This window comes from Heptranchias perlo, chromosome 8, assembly GCF_035084215.1.
Source record: "Heptranchias perlo isolate sHepPer1 chromosome 8, sHepPer1.hap1, whole genome shotgun sequence".
Classification (NCBI taxonomy): Eukaryota; Metazoa; Chordata; class Chondrichthyes; order Hexanchiformes; family Hexanchidae; genus Heptranchias; species Heptranchias perlo.
The window spans coordinates 6,478,972-6,488,545 of record NC_090332.1 but is presented as its reverse complement, the minus strand read 5'-3'; positions in this window follow the sequence as shown (position 1 = coordinate 6,488,545).

The following is a 9,574-nucleotide window of genomic DNA, read 5'->3' as shown; positions in this document are numbered from 1 at the left end:
CAGGCAGACCCACCCGGCATCGGGTTACAGCAGCAGACAGTTTTTATTAACCCCCTCGGCGCTCAAACTCTACAGACTTCTCCTATTCTGTTCCTGACCGATATTTTGATTCAATACAGTCTATGCATTCTGTCACCAGTCACTTAAACCACTTCATATATACTTTTACATATACGCACACACACACATATATATACACACACACGTACATGTACACACACCTATATAATGCATGTTTGTGTATGTATATGTAACTATACATATATATACACAAATATATATGCATAGAAACACATACACATATATATGTGTGTATGTAAAAATATATATAATATATATATACACACATATATATATATGTTTAGTTCAGATTGCTTTTGATTGGTGTCCATATGCTCAATCCCCATGTTTGCACAGATAAAACCAGCTCCCTTATCCTGGCAATAGAATCATAGACCCACTTCATGGAATTGTAGGAATCACAATGTGGAAAGAGGCCATTTGGCCTATTACGCTGGTGCTGGCTCTTCACCTTTGGATCTAATTCTTCACACAGGTATTCCATGTTGTAATAACCCTCTGTGGAAAACAAATCACCTAACTTCCCCCTTCCAGTGATAATGCCCGAGCCCTTGCCTACTTCCTAGCAATTCACCCATCAGTGGAAATAATCCTTCACAATTTATCACGGGTTTCCAATTCTGCTGCTGAGACAAGGGGTCTGAATGCGGGTAGCCGAGACATGGGTGCCAGTCTTCTGTGACCTGAAATAAACAAATGCCAATGTCAAAGCACCTTTAGATTGCAAGTATCTCTGGGCAATTCAGACTCCTTGGCCTGACCATTTTTTAAATAGGATTTTTGTCACGCATCGGATTGCCAGCTATCTGGTATTGGACCAGATATCTGATTTCTCAGTGAGGTGTCTGGAAATTTGTAAGATGTAAATTAGACACCAAAACTCTTGTTTTCAACATAAAAGTCCATTTTCCATTTACTTTGTCTTATGTGGAGACCTTAATTACTGGAGATGCTAAGGTTTTTGTTGAATTTTCACCAATAGCAAAGCAACTTAAATGTGATCAGGGCTAATGGTTTCAGATAATGGAATTAGTCAAATTCTGTTTTTACCATTTGCGATTCTGGAATTTTTATCAGTGTTTTGGGAATCGCATTCCTTAAATCCATTCCAAGCCAATTGGATTATAGTGACTGACTAGGTCAAATTCTGGGATTGTTGGATTTTTTTACCAGTGTTCTGGGAGTTCACATTCCCTGATTCCAGACATTTTTCTATGCAAACTGCAAATCATGACCCCACTGCCTATACTAACACCCTCCCACACCTCCCCCCCCCCCACCCCCATCTGGTTTTGGACTTGGCAAAAGCTGGTGACTCTACTCACCTACCATGATAGGGTCATGAGTTGGTCAACATAAGCAGCTGAAATAACATCACATCACTACTGATTACATTCAACACCACATATCACAGCAAAGGCCTAAACCTGACACACACATAGCAAACCCTGCAAAGAGATTTAAGAGGTAAGCTATTGTTAGATGCAGAAGGGTGTTGAGTTTGCTGGTGTTGCTCCATGGGGTTGTTGCTAAGTTTGCCGGCACTTCTGGCTGAAGCGTTTGCAACCATCTTCAGCCAGAAGTGCCGAGTGGATAATCCATCTCAGCCTCCTCCCGATATCCCCACCATCACGGATGCCAGTCTTCAGCCAATTCGATTCACTCCACGTGATATCAAGAAACGGCTGAGTGCACTGGATACAGCAAAGGCTATGGGCCCCGACAACATCCCAGCTGTAGTGCTGAAGACTTGTGCTCCAGAACTAGCTGCGCCTCTAGCCAAGCTGTTCCAGTACAGCTACAACACTGGCATCTACCCGACAATGTGGAAAATTGCCCAGGTATGTCCTGTCCACAAAAAGCAGGACAAATCCAATCCGGCCAATTACCGCCCCATCAGTCTACTCTCAATCATCAGCAAAGTGATGGAAGGTGTCGTCGACAGTGCTATCAAGCGGCACTTACTCACCAATAACCTGCTCACCGATGCTCAGTTTGGGTTCCGCCAGGACCACTCGGCTCCAGACCTCATTACAGCCTTGGTCCAAACATGGACAAAAGAGCTGAATTCCAGAGGTGAGGTGAGAGTGACTGCCCTTGACATCAAGGCAGCATTTGACCGAGTGTGGCACCAAGGAGCCCTAGTAAAATTGAAGTCAATGGGAATCAGGGGGAAAACTCTCCAGTGGCTGGAGTCATACCTAGCACAAAGGAAGATGGTAGTGGTTGTTGGAGGCCAAGCATCTCAGCCCCAGGGCATTGCTGCAGGAGTTCCTCAGGGCAGTGTCCTAGGCCCAACCATCTTCAGCTGCTTCATCAATGACCTTCCCTCCATCATAAGGTCAGAAATGGGGATGTTCGCTGATGACTGCACAGTGTTCAGTTCCATTCGCAACCCCTCAGATAATGAAGCAGTCCGAGCCCGCATGCAGCAAGACCTGGACAACATCCAGGCAAGTGACATTCGCGCCAGATAAGTGCCAGGCAATGACCACCTCCCCTTGACATTCAACGGCATTACCATCGCCGAATCCCCCACCATCAACATCCTGGGGGTCACCATTGACCAGAAACTTAACTGGACCAGCCATATAAATACTGTGGCTACGAGAGCAGGTCAGAGGCTGGGTATTCTGCGGCGAGTGACTCACCTCCTGACTTCCCAAAGCCTTTCCACCATCTACAAGGCACAAGTCAGGAGTGTGATGGAATACTCTCCACTTGCCTGGATGAGTGCAGCTCCAACAACACTCAAGAAGCTCGACACCATCCAAGATAAAGCAGCCCGCTTAATTGGCACCCCATCCACCACCCTAAACATTCACTCCCTTCACCACCGGCGCACTGTGGCTGCAGTGTGCACCATCCACAGGATGCACTGCAGCAACTCGCCAAGGCTTCTTCGACAGCACCTCCCAAACCCACGACCTCTACCACCTAGAAGGACAAGGGCAGCAGGCGCATGGGAACAACACCACCTGCACATTCCCCTCCAAGTCACACACCATCCCGACTTGGAAATATATCGCCGTTCCTTCATTGTCGCTGGGTCAAAATCCTGGAACTCCCTTCCTAACAGCACTGTGGGAGAACCGTCACCACACGGACTGCAGCGGTTCAAGAAGGCGGCTCACCACCACCTTCTCAAGGGCAATTAGGGATGGGCAATAAATGCCGGCCTTGCCAGCGACGCCCACATCCCGTGAACGAATTTTAAAAAAAGGTGAGTCTGCTCATGTTATTGGTGGGTTTGTTAGTGGATTTGCCGGTGTTATTACATGGATTTGTGGGGTTGGTGCTGTGTTTACTGTTGTTATTCATTGGGTTTGCTGGTAAATCTGTTGGTGTGTTAATTAATGGATTTATTGTTGAGTTGGTTGGTGCTATACATTAGGTTATTTGAGTCTACCATTGGCTCAGTTGTAGCACTCTTGCCTCTGAGTCAGAAGGTTGTGGGTTCAAGTCGTACTCTAGATACTTGAACACAAAATCTAGGTTGACACTCTAGTGTAGTACTGAGGGAGTACTGCACTGTTGGAGTGCTGTCTTTCAAACTAGATTTAAACCAAGGCCCCATCTGCTCTTGCAGGTGGATGTAAAAGATCCCATGCTACTCTTTTGAGAGAAGAGCAGAAGAGTTCTCTCCAGTGTCCTGGCCAATAGTTATCCGTCAACCAACATCACTAAAAGACTGGTCATTGCTGTGCGCAAATTGGCTGCCGCGTTTCCTACATTACAACAGAGACTTCACTTCAAAAAAATAATTCATTGGCTGTAAAGCACTTGGGACATGAAAGATGCTAAATAAATGCAAGTTCTTTCTTTCTTTTGATGAGCGTGCTGGTGTTATTTGGTGTGTTGATCGGTAGTTTGTTTGTGTTATTTGTGACCTCCGCCTATTTTTCTTCCCTTCTTTCTTTTAGTTAGACCTGTCTTATAAATGGGCTTCTCTTGCTTGATTACACTAGTTCTGATGAAGGATTCAACATGACATGTTAACTCATCTGTGTACAAGAGGACAGGGTTGGTGATGGACCAGAGTTTTAAAATGAGCTCTGGGTTTAATGAAACAGAGAGGCTATGCACCACTGGGTTCAGCCTAAACGAGCAGCCAGGGAGATGGATGGCATGTAGGTGCTGGCAAAATCTAAACATACTGGCTTTAAGGAGCTCATTTTCTGACTTTGTGCTCCTGGTGAGGAGCCTCACCCACTAGGAGCACGGCCCAAGAATTTCCAACAATTTAAATTAATAGTTAGAAAGGTCCCGCACCTCCCTCCTCCAAATTTCCAATTTGCATTCCCGACAGGCAAGGCTCCCTGTTGGGAACGTGAAGTTAGTAATATGATCAATTACATATCTGGTTCTCAAGAGTGCGTATCCATGATAAGTATTTAAAAAATACAGATTCACCCAAAACCAAATGAATTATACCATTTTAACCCATTATAGAGGAAGAGAGGTTTATCAGCAATTTCTAAAAGGTTTTAGAAGATGGAGTATAAGCCTTGAAATTACACTGTGGGATATTAAGATATAAACACTTAACATGTTTATATGTAATTCCTTTGTCCACTGTTTTAATAGAGATGATAACCTGTTTATTTTAAACGCCATTAAAATATGGAGAGGGAAATTTTACACAAGTACCATAAAATGTTTGAACACGAGTATTACACAGTGGAATTTCAATCTTATTATGTAGTCGATTTATATCACAGACTTAGAAATATATGCTGTAATTTATAATCATTTAAGCCAAAGGTAGGAAAATACCTACCATTAACATTCTGATACTGATAGGCATACATAATATATAAAAAATGTAAAAAGTTGCCCTTCCTCGAATAAACTCTATTAAACAAAAAAACTTCCCCTACCTCATCACTTTTCATGACAACAATTCATGTTAAACAGCTAATTAACTTATTTCCTTAAAGAATATATTAGGTTGCCAAGGTGACTGTGAAGGAAACACTAGTTTCAAACAGTAGAGGTCTGAGTCAGCATAATGAAGGCCTTAAACTGGGATTGGCTAGCTCTCTACCCCAGTTGACACTTTGAACTCTGATGGGTTTTTACACCAGGCACATGATCCACCCTCGATATTCTCCCTTCCTCTCGTGCTGCCCCACCACATCACTCCACATCTATAAACATACCTTTGATCAAATTCTAATGCTGAATGTTATAAAACATAATCAGAAAAAATTACAGAACAATTCATTCTTTAGAAGCCAGAAAAGAGAAGTAACTGGAGTGGGGCTTAGGTCCAAGACCGTCTGATTCTGGGCTACCTCTGAGCCAAGGCTGAGACCAAACATGTAATTAATCAACTGGTCATTATTTAATCATTAAGTTCAATGCCCTTTTCTTCAGTCAGACTTCAACTCAATCTTTAAGTGTATTATGATATGAAAAGTGCTGCTTTTTGATCTTAATCCAAGGCCCTGTCTGCCCTCTCAGATGGATGTACAAAATCCCATGGCACTATTTGAAGAAGAGGGAGTTCTCCTGGTGTCTTGGCTGACATTTATCTCTCAATCAACAACACTAAAAACAGATTGGGGTAGATTTTGGCTGTGTGTGATAGTGTAAAATAGATGATAGCAAGTCGGCAGCCCATTTTATATCTCTCCCCCTTTTTATTTCCATTGACATCAATGGAACAGTGATCTGATCAGGCTGCACTGGGATTGCTGTGCACATTTCTGGGTGAATGTGATATAAAGGAGCCATCTAGGCCTAGGAGTGGTGCTGAGGAAAGCTGATCCCCAATGTCAGAAGTGAGCTATGAGGAATGACTAGAGAAACTAGGGCTCTTCAACCTTGAAAAACACCATCTTAAAGGGGATATTATAGGGGTACATAGGATACTTAATGGATAAAGTAAACTCAGAACAATACTTTCAGATATTCTAGAGGGAACATGTTCAGAGTTTTTTTTGTTCAATTGTGTATCTCTCACCCTATACAGTAGGGTTTCTGCTTATCCAGCATAGAGTGCACACTCTTTCCCTGCAGGGACACACACCACTAACTTAAATCCAGAAAGCTGAGGTGCAGGTTGGAAACAGCCATAGTTTAGGGAATCCCCAAATATACCCTGAGGTAGTGCTGGAGATGAACCATCTAAAACCGTGTGGTTTACTAGCACAGAGCGCCAGTAAGTTTCCTGCTTCTCAGCCAACAAGGATCACACTTCCCATGAGGCTATTGGCTTGCAGGGTTATCTGGAGTCAAGTGGGAAGAATCCCAGTCCCCAGTAGCAAAGTCTAACCCTCCAGCCAAACTGGCCAGTCAATCATCAACAGTGGCCTTGAGTAAGGTGGACCTGTCTGGCTCAGGTATCAGATTACCAAAGCTGCCACAGAAGGTTGTCTCGGAACTAATCTTCAAAGGTGTGCCATCTTCAACCAAACTCAACCCAGGACTGTGAAGGGAAGGTTGAGAACAGAAGTAATTTGTACAGAAGGTGATCAGCAGCTGAAAGAGGTTGATAAGAAAGGTGGTTGAAGCCGACGACACTGGACCCATTTAGGAAACAATTAAATGGTGGAATGGGTAGATGGGAGGTTAATATCCCAGAAGGAAGAGATCAAATAGGGCAAAGAGAATTCTTCATCCAACCCCCATCTTGTGAACGATATTCTCTCAGCATTGGATATATCTAACAATTAGACAACCCAGTAAACTCCCAGCACCAGGCTGCCTACAGGCAAGAATGCTTCACAAACCTCAGGGTGGAGCTCACTGATCGGTGGGTAATGGCGACCTCACCGTTTCAGGGCTGGGCTTCACCCCGTCATTATGTCCAGTGCTACTCCCTCTTATAGGTTGTTTAATCCCACACAAGTCAGGGAGGTGAGAGCGGGCAGGCTCGAGAAGCCCACTATTTGGATGATTAATCACCAGATTCGCCTGTTTTTGGAACTGGGTGTGGCAGCAACAGTGCAGGTGCTGAAACCAGGTCTACGAAATCTCAATGTTGCAATACCACACAGCTGATGCTGAACGATATCAGCAATAAAAAGTGCTGACTGACCCAGAGGTGCAATCACAATGAGGGGGGAGGAGAGGGACATGTGCCCCCAAATTCTTTGGCATGTGTTGTTGCTCGTCCCCAAAAGAACAGCAGGTGGAATCACCTAGTGTTCCTCTTTTGCCTTGTGTGATCCACCCCCAAAACATTAACCAGGATTCCTCGGCTGGGCAAGTGCGAGGAACCGTCAATAACGTCCCTCCAGCTGTTCCCATACTACCTAGCACTTTCATTTAATCTACTGGGGTTTGTAATACAAGGGTCTTAAGTAATTTGCCATCACTCAATGCAGCTGCAGTTCCTCATGGTAGGCCTTCAGATCACAACCAGCAATTGGAGCCATGAGATGGCAGTACTACCATTTAATTTTTTGTTTCTTATTATAAAGGAAAAGCCTTGGTCCTGGTAAATAGCAGGGGCTATCTTCCAACTTCTCGATCAGAATTTCATGTTCCATTGTATCAGATTCTTTTATTCTACTTTCTTTATTCATGGGATATTCTGGGTAGATTCACTCCCGCCCTTCTGTAATTTTATCCTCTTTTTATCTTCATCCATCTAACCTGACACTCCAAGGCTACAACCAATTTTCCCTGTATTTTGGCCCAGGTGTGTCCTCCCCCCCCTCCAGCTTAGTACTACCCCAGTCAACGTGTCAGACCAGGAACTAAGGGTGGAGGACACAAAACCTCCTGTACATGTCCCTACCTGACTGTTTCACTGAGGCTTTCATGCACTTAACATTGGTCAATGCCAGCACTACATCACCTTGTGTCAAACTCTTTATTCATATCAACACCAAATAAGAGCAGTAGCAAAAATAACAATAGACAATGTTTTTTTAATCGATATTTATTACTTTGTAAAAGTTTAGCCGTAAAAAAAAGTCTGAACTAGGCCTGGAGAACAAGACTGCTACAGTTTCAAGTGAAGAAGTTTGAAAGTGATGCAAACTGGCACCATTCTGTTTTTAAGACCACTATTAGACTTTGAAAAGGATGTGACCGCATGCAGTCCGTTCTGTTGGCCTGGCTGGCTGGTGTATCAATGTCATGCACGATAGAGTGGTTTGAGGTTAAGAATGCATTCAGAATAAAGCAATGTCAGCTGGCAGAGTCTGTGGAATAAAGCCGCAACATCTGAGGCTCCCCGTTAGTAAGTGTAAGAGGAGAATATTGGGGGTAAAGATCAGTTTTGAAAAAGAAAGACTTGCATTTACATAGCGCCTTTCATGACCCCAGGACATCCCAAAGCGCTTCACAGCCAATTAAGTCACTGTTACAACGCATGAATCGCGGCAGCCAATTTGCACATAACAAGGTCCCACAAACATAAATTCGATACATGGCCAGATCATGTGTTTTAGTGATGGTGGTTGAGGGATAAATATTAGCCAGGATGCTGGGAAGAACTTTCCCACTCTTCTCAAAATAGTGCTTATGATAGGGTAGATGGGGCCTTGAAGGACAGTATCTTCAGATAGTGTAGCATTCCCTCAGTACTGCACTGGAGTGTCAGGCTGGAATATATGCTGAAGTCTCAAGTGGGACTTGAACCCACAACCTTCTAGACTCAAAGGTAAGAGTGCTACCAACTGAGGCAACATCTGATACCTAAAATAAAAAGTGAATGGCAAATAAAGAATTCAACAGAGGATGGGCAAAGGGGACAGGGAGGGAAGACCCTGTGGCTTCTTAATAGGAATCAGCCAGGCTACATGCTGGGGGGGTGGGGGATGATGGCATCCAGGGGCTACCCAATGGAGAATGATGGGACACAGGCTACCCAGGGAAAGCAAGGGACCCAGGGACTTGCTCAAGAGAGTAGAGAGGTACATCAGGATGAAGTGATTAGATTATTGTTAACCTTGGATTGCAGGAACAAGGAAAGGCTGAGGGAAGTGAAGAGTTGCACCAAGAATTTGACATAACGGAGCATAACATTCTGGCGAGAAATAGGAGAAGGGCCCAGAGAGCTCTCCTATTCTGAGGTCACTGGAAAGAATGAGTTAGAATAGGAGATAGCGCAACGAGTCTTTATTCCAACACCGTGACATTGCAGGGAGGAGGGCGAACATGTAGGACTGTGTATTTGTAATCTAGAGGTACAAGAGAGGAAAGTTCAGGAACAGCTTAGAGCAGCAATAACCAGAGTAATACTGCTTTAATAGAGAGAGAAAGTGAGAAAGTTGCAATGTGGAAAGAAAGGTTATCAGATGACAATTACCTTCTCACACAAAATGAAAACCCTCAACAATGAGCCAACAGCTAAATTTCAAAGGAAACAGGAATCCGCTTCATAAGCCAGATTGCATGTTGCAGCCTGTTATTCTGCTTTGTTGACTGACTTGGTTCTTGCACTCCGTGCAGGGGAAGGTTTCATGGATACTGACTGAAGTACACGGCAGCTCCTGAAGTGTCTGCAGGGTACGGCTCAGTGTGAGAATGAGTC